The sequence below is a fragment of the Octopus sinensis genome, linkage group LG7 (genome assembly GCF_006345805.1).
Source record: "Octopus sinensis linkage group LG7, ASM634580v1, whole genome shotgun sequence".
Classification (NCBI taxonomy): Eukaryota; Metazoa; Mollusca; class Cephalopoda; order Octopoda; family Octopodidae; genus Octopus; species Octopus sinensis.
Genome location: NC_043003.1, coordinates 53,922,236 through 53,934,735, shown reverse-complemented (window position 1 = coordinate 53,934,735; position 12,500 = coordinate 53,922,236). Strand labels below are relative to the sequence as shown.

The following is a 12,500-nucleotide window of genomic DNA, read 5'->3' as shown; positions in this document are numbered from 1 at the left end:
AACATGGAGCATCATTGCTAAAGCCAGAAATAACAGATGACAGGGCACCAAAATGCGAGCTCTGTATCACTGGAAAGCTAAATATCAGACAGTCAACAGATAAAATTCTAAATATTAGGGATGAAACCTTCTCTCTCTGCATACACAAATATTTCACACTCCGACATTTCAAGAGGGGCTCACCACCCGCGCCACCAACCCCACAAGGATAGTTTCTTACCCTGAATGTGAACACTGAATATTTAGAACACGTGAACTCCATACATTGAAACAACATGCCCTCCAACCCGATAAACTTCCTCAAACAATCGAACATCATATATACCCAGAATATAATATAATGCAAACAAATTCACAGTTCAACTCGGCTTTTTTTCCCAAACGTCAAACCCAAGAGAAATAATCACTTAAAAGGTGTTATCCAAGAGTAGTGCCCCTTGATTTATTGTTCCCTTTAAGACGGTTTTTGTGAACTTCCGAAACATTTCACCAGACATTTTGTATTTTCATTCAAAATGGAGACGAACACTATTTCTCCATGTGATCAGCTTGAAAAATTAATATATTTTTCTGAACCTGAAACTAATGGTAGCCTTAATACACAAATAAACTTTCTCCACCAATGCGGTGTTGAGCACTCATTCTCGTTGTTCGACGTTTACGTATGTGTGCGTGTTTGTGCGTGTGTGTGAGTGCGTGTGTGTGTGTGTGTGTGTGTGTGTGTGTGTGTGCGAGTGTGAGTGTGAGTGTGAGTGTGCGTGCGTGTGTGTGTGTGTGTGTGTGTGTGTGTGTGTGTGTGTGTGTGTGTGTGTGTGTGTGTGTGTGCACATACACTGTTTGAAGAAATTCTCTCACTTTTAAAGTCAGGAATTGTAATTATTCCTTCTCGATTCATAAAGAAAATCCTTTATTTTACTTTAATTTAAACACAGAGATTTCTGACTGAACAAAAGATATTTGTAGGAGTACGGAACTGAATTCTCTGTTTTGGACTATGGCAGTTCCCTCCCACAAACCTCAGGTAATTTCCATGCTAGTAGTTTTACAATACAAAAATACACTAAAACATCGTCAAAAATATTAAGCCTTGAGATGAATAAATAGAAGATTAAATCCAACGATGAAAACAAAACAAAAGCTCTGATTGTAACAAATAAATAAAAAGGCTTCAGAATATAAAGGAAATTTCTCAAAGTATTAAGGCAAACATTTGTGACATTAAAAACTCAGACAAATGTTTCTATACTCAGTTATTTATGAAATAAAAGGAAACAAATTTTGAAAATGACAAAACGTCATATGTCGTATTTCCCGCCAATGTCACGATTTTGCCATTGAAATTAAATTAGTTCGGTGCTTGTTTGTTTAGAGTCTAGAAATTGGAATTAATTTTATTGTTTTCAATTAAATTTCTTGGCAGCGACTTTGAATAATGGAATTGAATATTTTCGATAACAATCTAATTTGTCTTGAGGTTTTATTGATAAAGCAAAAGATTTTTTTTTTCTGATTTGCTTTGTGTAGCCTTAGGTAAATTATACAAAAAAAGCGATACAAATAGCATAATGCCTTTATAAACAATGATTAATATTTTCAAGATAATAATAATGGGAAAACTTCCAATATCAATTCCTTTGCCAACTTTTGCAAGCGCGAATCTTCATCTGATATACGGTTAGATGATAGCAGTATTTGATATTCGGAAACTTTGTTCAATGTAATCGTTTAATCATATCGTTTAACATTTCAGAAGATATTTTGGCAAAGTCGTAGATTAAAACTGCGCGCCTCACTGGTGACATTGTTCTGATCGGCTGACTTCTAATGCAGTTTTGGTTTCATATACACATATATTTAGGGCGGCTGTGGTGCCTTTCTCTCCTCCTCTCGCTCTCTCTCTCTCTCTCACACACACACACTTCCTCTCTCTCACTTTCTCTCCTTTCCTTTCTTCCCTCTCTCTCTCTTCATTTCTATATATCTATATGTTCATATATTGTATTCATATATGTATATGTGTGTGTATATATCTGTGTGTGTGTATGTGAGTGCATGTATATATGTACATATAAACTTTCTATTGTTTCCTCATACACCCTACTGCTGCAAAATTAACAGGCGTGACTGTCATAACACCATAACACACTTAACTGCCATTTATTTTTCATTTCATATACATACATACATACATACATACATACATACATACATACATACATACATACATATATATACTATATATATATATATATTATATATATATATATATATATATATATATATATATATATATATATATCAGAGGAAGTAATGAAGTTGGGAGGCACTCATACCTTTCCCAAATGTATCAAGGACGCAGATGCTGTGAAACAGCTTCAACTTTAGGTTGAATGTAGGTCCACTATTCCAGATGCCCGTAGATCACCGAGGTCTCGACAGTGATGGCCCCACCATGTTATGAGTTTACTATTTCATATCATCAATAGCAGGGAGGTATGGACGAATATTCAATAAGTCTGCTTCAAATTCACGCCGCCTAGGAAGCAAGCCCACTGATTCACTAAGTTTTGTCAATACTGAGTTAGATCGGCAGAAGCTGCGTGGAAGTATAACATGTGCTCTGTACTATTTAATTCAATGGATCATTTTTGCGTTGCAGTGATTCAATCTGAAGATTAAGTTAGGAGTACAAAATTCTGAGGTTTAAGTTAGGAGCAGAAATACTCAGCGTTTGACTTTATAGATGGATGGGTAGATAGATATATCTATTATATTCTTATACAAGAATGTAGTGTGAGAATAATAAATTTCTACTCCAAAACAGCATAGAGCAAACCATCAGATCAATGTAAAATTGTTTTTATTATAACTGAACATAAAAACAAAGATTAATATAGATAGACAGACAGAAAGGCAGTTATATATATATATAGGGAGAGTTTACGAAAAAAAGAAAAGACGAAGACAGGTGGTGGTACAAAACAAACAGATGTATTAGTATAACGCTCAGGAATAGAAAAAGTCTTTTACGTTTCGAGCCTACGCTCTTCTACAGAAAGGGACACAGAAAAATCAAGGAGAGAAACAAGGAGAGAATAAAATGTGTGTAGTGGCTAACGATCTATCATGGCGACTGACTTCGGACAGAAGGGTCACACGCGAGAGGGAAGAAGTAGGGGAGATAACAAAGTGAAGATGACCCCCAACACGAAGGTGCATGTGTGTATAAGAGAGTATGTACGTGCGTGTGAAAGAGGGCTGGTGGTCTGCACGTGTGCGTGTATGTATGTGTAGGTGTGAAAATGTGGGGATGGGTGTGTGGGTGGTGTGTTGTGATGTGATGTGTAATGTTGTATGGTGTAGTGTGATGTTGTTGGGAGGTGGGGGATGCGAGAGTGGGGAAAGCACGGGTGGGGTGTGGGTTCGGTTGAGTCGGTAGAGTTGCGGTTTGTGGGTAGGGTATCGTTCAAATTGAGTAATAGCAGCTCGGTACTATCTTCTCGTATCTTTGAAACTGACTTTGCCTTATAACCCTCAAGTATTGGTGAAGTATTAACTAGTAAAACAACGTAGATACATTTCATTCGCTAGAACTACAATTTCGTAGGGAAGGAATTGCACGAAGCAATCTTTCCTCTGCAGAACTGCATCCATGCAAAACAAACTACTCTCTATGTTTACCTGTCGTTCACTAATATTCTAAATATCAATTAAATCCAGATACATCATGAGAAACTGATGAGAAACATTTATTCCATTGAATAGGATGTCAGTCTATTGCATTTGTCATTTACAGATATATTGTTATATATTTATATAAGCCCTAGGACCTATGAAGCTAGTTACCTGGCTTGCATGGCGTATATGTAACCGAGATCACAATATTCCCCCTAAACGGGGTGCCGGTCCGTTGCAGGGTTCAAGCCTAGCAATTTTTGAGGGAAGTGAACAAGTCAACCATATCGACCCCATAACTTGACTTTTTACTTTGTTTTATCGACCCTGGAAGAATGAAAAGAAAAGTTGGTCTCAGCGGGATTCGAACTCAAGCCGTAAGGAGCCGGAAGAAATATCCTTAAACAGTTTGTCCAATGTGCCAACGATTCTGTCTGCTCACCACGGTATTCACATATATGCCTGAGACTTATTCACGAACGGACGGTCGAGATTTTAAGGACTGGTGCAAAAATCTGGATTTATGATGTGTAACAGATATTCACGACTGGCCTGCTAGTTGGCTTGCTAGCTGGCTGGCTGGCTGACTGGCTGGCTGGCTGGCTGGCTGGATGGATGGATGGATGGATGGATGGATGGATGGATGGATGGATGGATGGATGGAGGAAGGGGTGGGTGGATGGATTGATGGATGGATAAATGGATGGATGAATGGATGGATGGAGAGAGAGAGAGGGGGGAGATGGGTGGATGGATGGATGGATGGATGGTGAGACGGAGAGACGAAGGGATGGATAGATGGATGAATGAATGAATGAATGGATGGATGGAGAGAAGGAGAGAGGAAGGGATGGGTGTATGGATGGATGGATGGATAGATGGATGGATGGATGGATGTATGGGTGTATGGATGGATGGATGGATGGAATTTAGAATAAAGGACTCTTCTAAGAAACGAAAAGAAAGAAAATTGAAACACCTACATTAAAGTTAATACCACGACTAATGTGTTCGAATCTAATATCTTACCAATTACTTTACTCTACTTTTAATTCCAATAGTCTACGAGCCTACAGGAAGCATCTACAATATCGCCGAATTTGCTAAAAACAGGGACCAAATTCCCTCAGAACATAACCCTACAGTTTAAAAAAAAAAACCAATGGCCCATTGGATGGTGGAAGCCTATATAGACAGACATAGACATGAAGGCCATCCATGCCTCGGACGACTTTCACCATATAATAGCTCAATGAAAGTTGGCCTTGGGCTAAAAAAAAAAAAAACAAGAACACTAAAATATTGTATTCAGTTTCATTTTATTGTACACTTTGCAATGCTGATGGATAAGAATCGCCTATCCGTCTATTTACTGTCCTCCACCCTATCCCTTTAGCCACGCGAAAGTGCTTGTATACACACGCACTAAGTCCATAATTCTAATACGATTAAATCGGAGCGTGAACTGATATATAGTCTCATAGTCTTCGAGAGTGGAAGAGGTTCACCAAAGTTCACACAAAACGCCAGCCTAAAGCACCAAGATGTCTGCAGATCTCAGTATATTATCATGTTATTACATGTATATGTGTATACATAACCTATATCTATCTCTATATATGTGTGTGTGTATACAAACACATATACATATATATGCATATATATATATATATATATATATATATATATAATATGCATATATATATATGTGCATATATATATATATATATATATATATATATATATATATATGACTGTATAGATAGATGATAGATAGATAGATAGATAGATAGATAGATAGACAGACATATATGACAGCGTCTGTGTTGTAAGTATATATTAGTGTGTGTGTTGCTGTGTTTGTGTGCGCGCGCGTGTGTGTGAGTGCATGTATGTATGTGTGGATGGTTGGGGGCGCACACTGGTTGCTGGAAATAAGCTGAAGATTTATTTATTTAATGTTTCCAGTCAAATGTATATTTTCCCTCTTATAATAGAAGGATACTGATACTGTATGAACTACTATAAGTTCATTATGTGTGTGGTCATACACATACACACACACACACATACACACACACACATACACACACACACACATACATGTACGTACGCATACACGCACGCACAGGACAAGTCTTTAAGTATTCGTTAATACATATATAATTTTTTCCTGTTGGCGGGATAATTACTTACACACGCATCAGTAGACATGGTCTCTGTATCGTTAAAGTGGTGTAGTTTTAACATAAAACGTCTATTAAGTTGCCGGTATCATGTTAACAACAGCCTCTCTTTTTTTTATCTATAATTTATTTCAACAATAGTGGGGGTATATTGTTCTCCTACGCAGTCTGTTGATAGCTGACATGCCGGACAGGAAGTCATTTGAATATTGGAAAAGAATTACCTGTATCATAATGATGCACGCCGTGTATCAAAATGGCCATATTATGACTGCTGCTCAATGCTCTATGAACAATGTGAAGGCTATAAGATCTGATAAGGACAGCTGCAACAGAGGCTACAAAATCGTGGCCTGCAGAGAGGGACACAGTAGGTGTTCTGACTGTGTCAGCAAGCCAGAATTCCTCACATCTTTAGGATCAGTTCAGACGACTATGTGAAACTGCTGGTGACTGTGATCAAAATCTGACTGGAGAGGGTTGCTGCTTCAGGGCCGTATTTCTGACAGTAGGATTCGGTTCGTTGATATATCCCCGGAAAGTGCCAGAAGTAGTTGTCGGGGGATTTCTAAGAATTCACCAACACCAATATCCGGCCTCCTAATTCTCTCGGTTGAACCCATGGATTACTCTGTGTGAGGCGCTGTTGAGAATGACAACAGCCGCTCTGCCTGCAACACCAATACCGAGCCGGTGGCCAAGAACGAGGAGGGGTTCGAAAATCTTACATATATACGAGGGATGTATGAAACGTTTTGAGCCTTCAAGGCCTTTGAACCTTGCAGTTTTGTACCTTCATCAGAAGTCTTTGTTTTATTGTTTTATTGTTTTTTTTTAGGCTCAAGCCTTTTCATATGCCCCTCATATATATATATATATATATAACGGGAAGCTTTATGAAAATAGACAAAAGAAGAAGGCAGGTGGAAAACGAACAAACAATTGTATTAGTATGGCGCTCAGGAAATATAAATAAAACAAGTCTTTAACGTTTCGAGCCTACGCTCTTCAACAGAAAGATACACAGAGAGAAAAAACACAGAAAGAAGGAGAGAAAAAAAATGCGTGCAGTAACTAACGAACCAACATGGCGATCTGATTTCGGTCAGAAGTCAAAGATCAAACATGAGACGCGAGAGCGAAATTAGGGGAGATAATAGGGTTGAATGACCAGCTCCAACATAAGGGTGTGTGTGTGTGTGTGTATTAGAGAGTATTAGTGCGTATGAGAGGTCTGGACGTGTGTATGTATAGGGTTGGTGTATGTATTAGTATGTATTAGTATGTATAAGGGTGTGTGTGTGTGTGTGTGTGTGTGTGTGTGTATGAGAGAGTATTAGTGCGTATGAGAGGTCTGGACGTGTGTATGTATAGGGTTGGTGTATGTATTAGTATGTATTAGTATGTATTAGTACGTATTAGTATGTATAAGGGTGTGTGTGTGTGTATGAGAGAGTATTAGTGCGTATGAGAGGTCTGGACGTGTGTATGTATAGGGTTGGTGTATGTATTAGTATGTATTAGTATGTATTAGTATGTATTAGTTGGTGTATGTATTAGTATGGCACATCATATATGATGTGAAGTGTAAAGTCGTGTGGGTAGTGTGGAGAGAGGAGAAAGGGGGAGGGGAGGGGAGGGGGGGAGGGGGGAGAAGTAAGGGGGAGGGGGGAGAAGTAAGGGGGAGGGGGAGAGGGGACAGAGAGAAGGGGAGTGAGGGAGCAGAGGGAAGGGGAAGAGGGAAGGGGGAGAAGGGAAGGGGGTAGGGGTGAAAGGATGAAGGACTGAAGAAGTAGGGGTCGGGGGGAAAGGTAGGTGGAGGAGGAGGGAGGAGGGGAGTTAGATGAGGGAGGGGGGGGGGTGGGGGGGAGTTGAGACCAAATGGCGTATAAGAGCGAGAGAGAAGATTAATTCCTGTTCACGGCGCAAACGGGAATCCGGATGGCCTCTGTGTAAGGACAAACCGAACACAGATAGGTGTTGCAAGGAGTGACCGGTGGAGCGGAAATGGCGAGAGACCGGTGTGTCGTTCGCAAGGTGGATGTCACGAAGGTGTTCCGCGAACCGGTCAGCCAAGCGGCGTCCCGTTTGTCCGATGTACAAGGAATGGCAGAGAGAGCAAGAGACGCAATAGATAATATTCTGGAGGTGCAGGTGAAGGAGTGGATGATGGGATGGGTCGATGATGGGTGCTAGTGAGGAGGGTGGTGTTAGAGAGGTAAGGGCAAGTGCAGCAACGTGTGGCGGGAGCAGGGGAACGAGCCGGGTTGGGAGGTATGGTCAGGGAGGAGCTATGGACCAAAAGGTCTCGAAGGTTGTGGGCTCGTTTGAAAGAGGGGAGGGGTCGGTTAGGGAAGAGGGGTGTGAAGTGGACGGTCGGACTGGAAGATGACGGAAAGCTCGAAGAATGGTGCGTTGGAGAGGTAGGTCGTGGGGTGGTAAGTGAGGGGAAAAGGGAGGCGGGAGACTACAGGGCGGGTTCGGGGAGAGAGAGCAGATACACGGTCCACGGACCATGCTCTGGCAAGGGCGGTGTGGATAGTGGTGAGGGGGTATCACGTAGGGTGAAGTGGTGAGCCATACGTTGAGACTGAGTCTCAAAGCATGGTCGTCACTACAGAGCCTACGTAGACGGAGGATTGGGAATAGGGGATGGAAAGCTTGGTGTGTGTTCTGGGTGGGAGGAAGAGTAGTTGAGGTATGAGTGTGATGGTACAAGACTTCTGATGAAGGTACAAGACTTCAAGGCTCAAACTTTTCATACACCCCCTCGTATATATAATATATATATATATATATATAGACGAGGGTGGTATGAAAAGTTTTGAGCCTTGAAGTCTTGTACCTTCATCAGAAGTCTATACGAGGGGGTGTATGAAAAGTTTTGAGCCTTGAAGTCTTGTACCTTCATCAGAAGTCTTGTACCATGTTTTGTTTTTTTGAGGCTCAAGACTTTTCATACACCCCTCGTATGTACGTACATATATATATGAAGGGGCGTGACATGGTGATTAGCTTATTCGGCTCACAACACTTTATTTCGCGTCGCTCAAATCCACTCAGTTGGCAAAAACGAGTTGTACCTGAAATTCAAAGGGTCAGCCTCGTCACATTCTGTGTGACGCTGAATCTCCCTGAGAACTACGTGAAGGGTACGCGTATCTGTGGAGTGCTCAGCCACTTTCACGTGAATTTCACGAGCAGGGTCCTCTTATCAGGCTGTTCTGTTGATCGGATCAACTAGAACTCTCGTCATCATAACTTTTGTCCTTGCCGTAAGGCTTTACTTCTACACACGCCAGCTTAATTTAATTCGTCCTTATTGGAAATACACTCGTTGTTAATGTCCTGTTATTTGTATTTGTGTACCATTTCTCCGTTTTTTTTTTTGACCTTGTTTTCGTATACATTCGCTGTTTTCTCCCAAGGAATCTAGTACTCTTAGCTTAGTTTTTCCTTGGGGCTGGCCAGATTGAAGCAATCTCGAGTATAACCAGCCGAAATTGCAAAGATAATCTGGAACTCGACTGCGGAAAGAAAACTCCGAATGACCCGTCCTTTTTTCTTTGTATCGTCTGTCTGGATGTGTTGCTGTCCCTTCTTTGTATCAACTAACTGTCTGGGTGTTTTGCGTTCTTGTCCCATTTTTGTATTTGTGCAATGAATAAATTGTCGTCTAAATTACACAAAAATGAAAATAACACTGATATCTCATTTTAGCAGATATATTTACTAAAATTACCCTTAAAATATCTTGAAATACTAAAGAGTAAATCTTATTCAATAAAATCGCCATTGGCTTCAACCATCGCTTCCAGATGACTTCGGAATCTCCTGCAACTATTCTGGATGATCTCGTTTAAGTAGGTGAACGCTGCCATAATCCTTGCCTTCAGTTCATCTTTGGTGCTACAAGGAGTTTTGTTGGTCTCTCACTCAACTGCGCCCCACACATAATAATCAAGGGGGTTCACTCGAAACACCATGATGTTGACTGGATGTTTGATTTTTATCACTCTCGGTACGTTTTGGACATGGCAAGCCAATGATTGTTCTGTGTGTTCACCATCTGTTCCTATAGGAACTTCCGGCGCGAATGCCAAGCAGTACGGTATGTCGTTTCCAAATTTCTAGCAGAGGAAATTGCACCATGGTGCTGTTTTTCTCACAGACGGTGCCTAACTTATCCTACTATACTGTGTAGTCGTCAAAATAAAGATAAAACAAGCAATGTGCATGCGAGAAATTAAAAGTATGAAATGGCAGCAATTAAACCCATTGCACCCTGTTTATATATATAAATACACGTGTGTGTGTTTATGTGTGTGCGTTGTGTGTGTGTGTGTGTGTGTGTGTGTGTGTGTGTGTGTGTGTGTGTGTGTGTAAATATATATTGTACTGTACTATATAGATGAGCATACGAGTGAACAAACGTGCAAACAAAAGGAGCACTCAACACTTTGACTCCAAACTTTCGTAGATCTGAATCAAACTGAAATTAAATTTGTGTGTTGGGGAGGTGTTTGAGTATCAAGATATAGATAGATAGATAGATAGATAGATAGATAGATAGATAGATAGATAGATAGATAGATAGATAGATAGATAGATAGATATGTTTCTTTATTAGCCACACAGGGCTGCACACAGACAGGATAAAATTACAAGGTAGAGCTTTTCTTTTGGGGGTAAAAGAAGGGGGTTTGGTTTTCGATCAAAAGGGATCGTAAATGGAAAGAAAGAGGACAAAAAAGGGAGGTGAGGAAAAAAAGGGAAAGGAAAAAAAATTGATCAATAGGGATCGTTATCACAGAAATGTCAATATGAAGTGTAATGGGGCGGACAGGTGAGGTTTACCCAGATAGATAGATAGATAAATAGATAGATAGATAGATAGATAGATAGATAGATAGATAGATAGATAGATAGATAGATAGATAGATAGATAGATAGATAAGTTTCTTTATTAGCTACACAGGGCCGAACACAGAGGGGACAAAATACAATGTAGAGCTTTTCTTTCCGAAAAAAAAAGAGAAAAGTGGTAAAATTCCGATCAAAAGGGGTCGTGAGGAAAAAAGAAAAAACAGAAAAAGAAAACAAGACGCGCACACACATTCACACGTACATGGGATAGACAGACATAGAGACAGACAGACAGACCGACGACGAACTGACAGTCCGATCGACAGTCCGACCGACTGACCGACCGACCGAGCGACCGACCGGCGGACGGGCGCATGAACGTACACATACAAGCACACATGATCATACATTTTCTAGTATGAGTAATATCCATTCTTGCATTTGACGTTTATTTATACCACTACCATGTATCTATGTATTTGATAATCGACATGTATGTGTATGTATGTATATATATATACACACACACACACACGCATATATATATATATATATATATATATATATATATATATATATATATATATAACATATATATAATATATATATATATATATATATATATATGCATACATATATATGTACATATATATATGCATACATATATATATGTACATATAATATGAATACATATATATATATATGTACATATAATATACATATGCACACACATGCAAACACACATATCAATATATTAATATAGATATGTTTCTTTATTAGCCACACAGGACTGGACCAAGACGGGACAAATTACGAAGTAGAGCTTTTCTTTTGGGGGAGAAAAAGAAAAAAAGGGGGGTAGGTTTTCGATCAAAAGAGATCGTAGAAAGGAAAAAAAAAAGGAAAAGAAAAAAACGATCAATAGGGAAGAAAAAAACTATCAATAGGGATTAATAAGCAATTCTGGAGATACTGGGTATCGAACCCAGGGCCTTTCGCATGCAAAGCGAACGCTCTACCACTGAGCTACGATAGATAGATAGATAGATAGATAGATAGGTATTTATGTATATATGTATGTATGTATGTATCAAAGTATAATATAGAGATACGGATAAGTGAAGCTATATCTATACGTCTGAATGGACGTGTAATAGAAAAAAAAAACAAGAGTTAAGGCAGCATTCTTACACATGATTAAGAAACATGTTGGATTAAGAAACATGTTGCCATTATCTCTCGCTATACGTGAATATACTTATACTTAAATCTGTGTACCTATATCTGTATTAATGTATACAAAGATGTATTTATAAGAGAATATGTAATAGGACCCCACACATGCATATAAATATATTATGTACATTGATGTACGTATATACATGTATGTATGCATCTAGCTATATGTGCATATGTGTATTACATATGCACACATATTTATACATATGCATATGTATATATATATTATATATATATATATATATATATATATATATATATATATATATATATATATGCATGTGTGTATTATGTATGCATATATATATATGTATTATGCATGTGTGTATTATGTATGCATATATGTATGTCTGTACATGAGACAATTATATGTGTAATATATTTTGTAATATATATTTGTACGGCAATAGGTGTGTGTGTGTGCGTATAAGTGAGCACAAACGCAGAAACGCTCATATATGGACATACATATATTTAGGCAATAAAGAGTATGTGCATATACATGTGTGTATATATCATTTGTAAAAGTATTCC

The 12,500-nt window shown here is 39.0% G+C and overlaps 1 long non-coding RNA gene and 1 other non-coding gene across 3 annotated transcripts in view; one reads left to right on the top strand and one right to left on the bottom strand.

Moving 5' to 3' along the window:
- The window catches only part of LOC118764091, a 17,434-nt gene extending 5,809 nt beyond the window's left edge, over positions 1–11,625 (top strand). The window contains exons 1-2 of one of the 2 annotated variants that reach the window (XR_004999880.1): positions 5,762–5,780; positions 11,491–11,625. This is a non-coding gene — a long non-coding RNA (uncharacterized LOC118764091). Of the gene's footprint in view, positions 1–5,761; positions 5,781–11,490 lie in introns of those variants that run through there. The other variant, XR_004999881.1, reaches the window with a different exon arrangement.
- Positions 11,626–11,691: 66 nt separating this feature from the next.
- Positions 11,692–11,760, bottom strand: Trnaa-ugc. Its single transcript has one exon. It is a non-coding gene; the product is annotated as a tRNA-Ala (tRNA).
- Between the last annotated feature and the right edge of the window lie 740 nt (positions 11,761–12,500).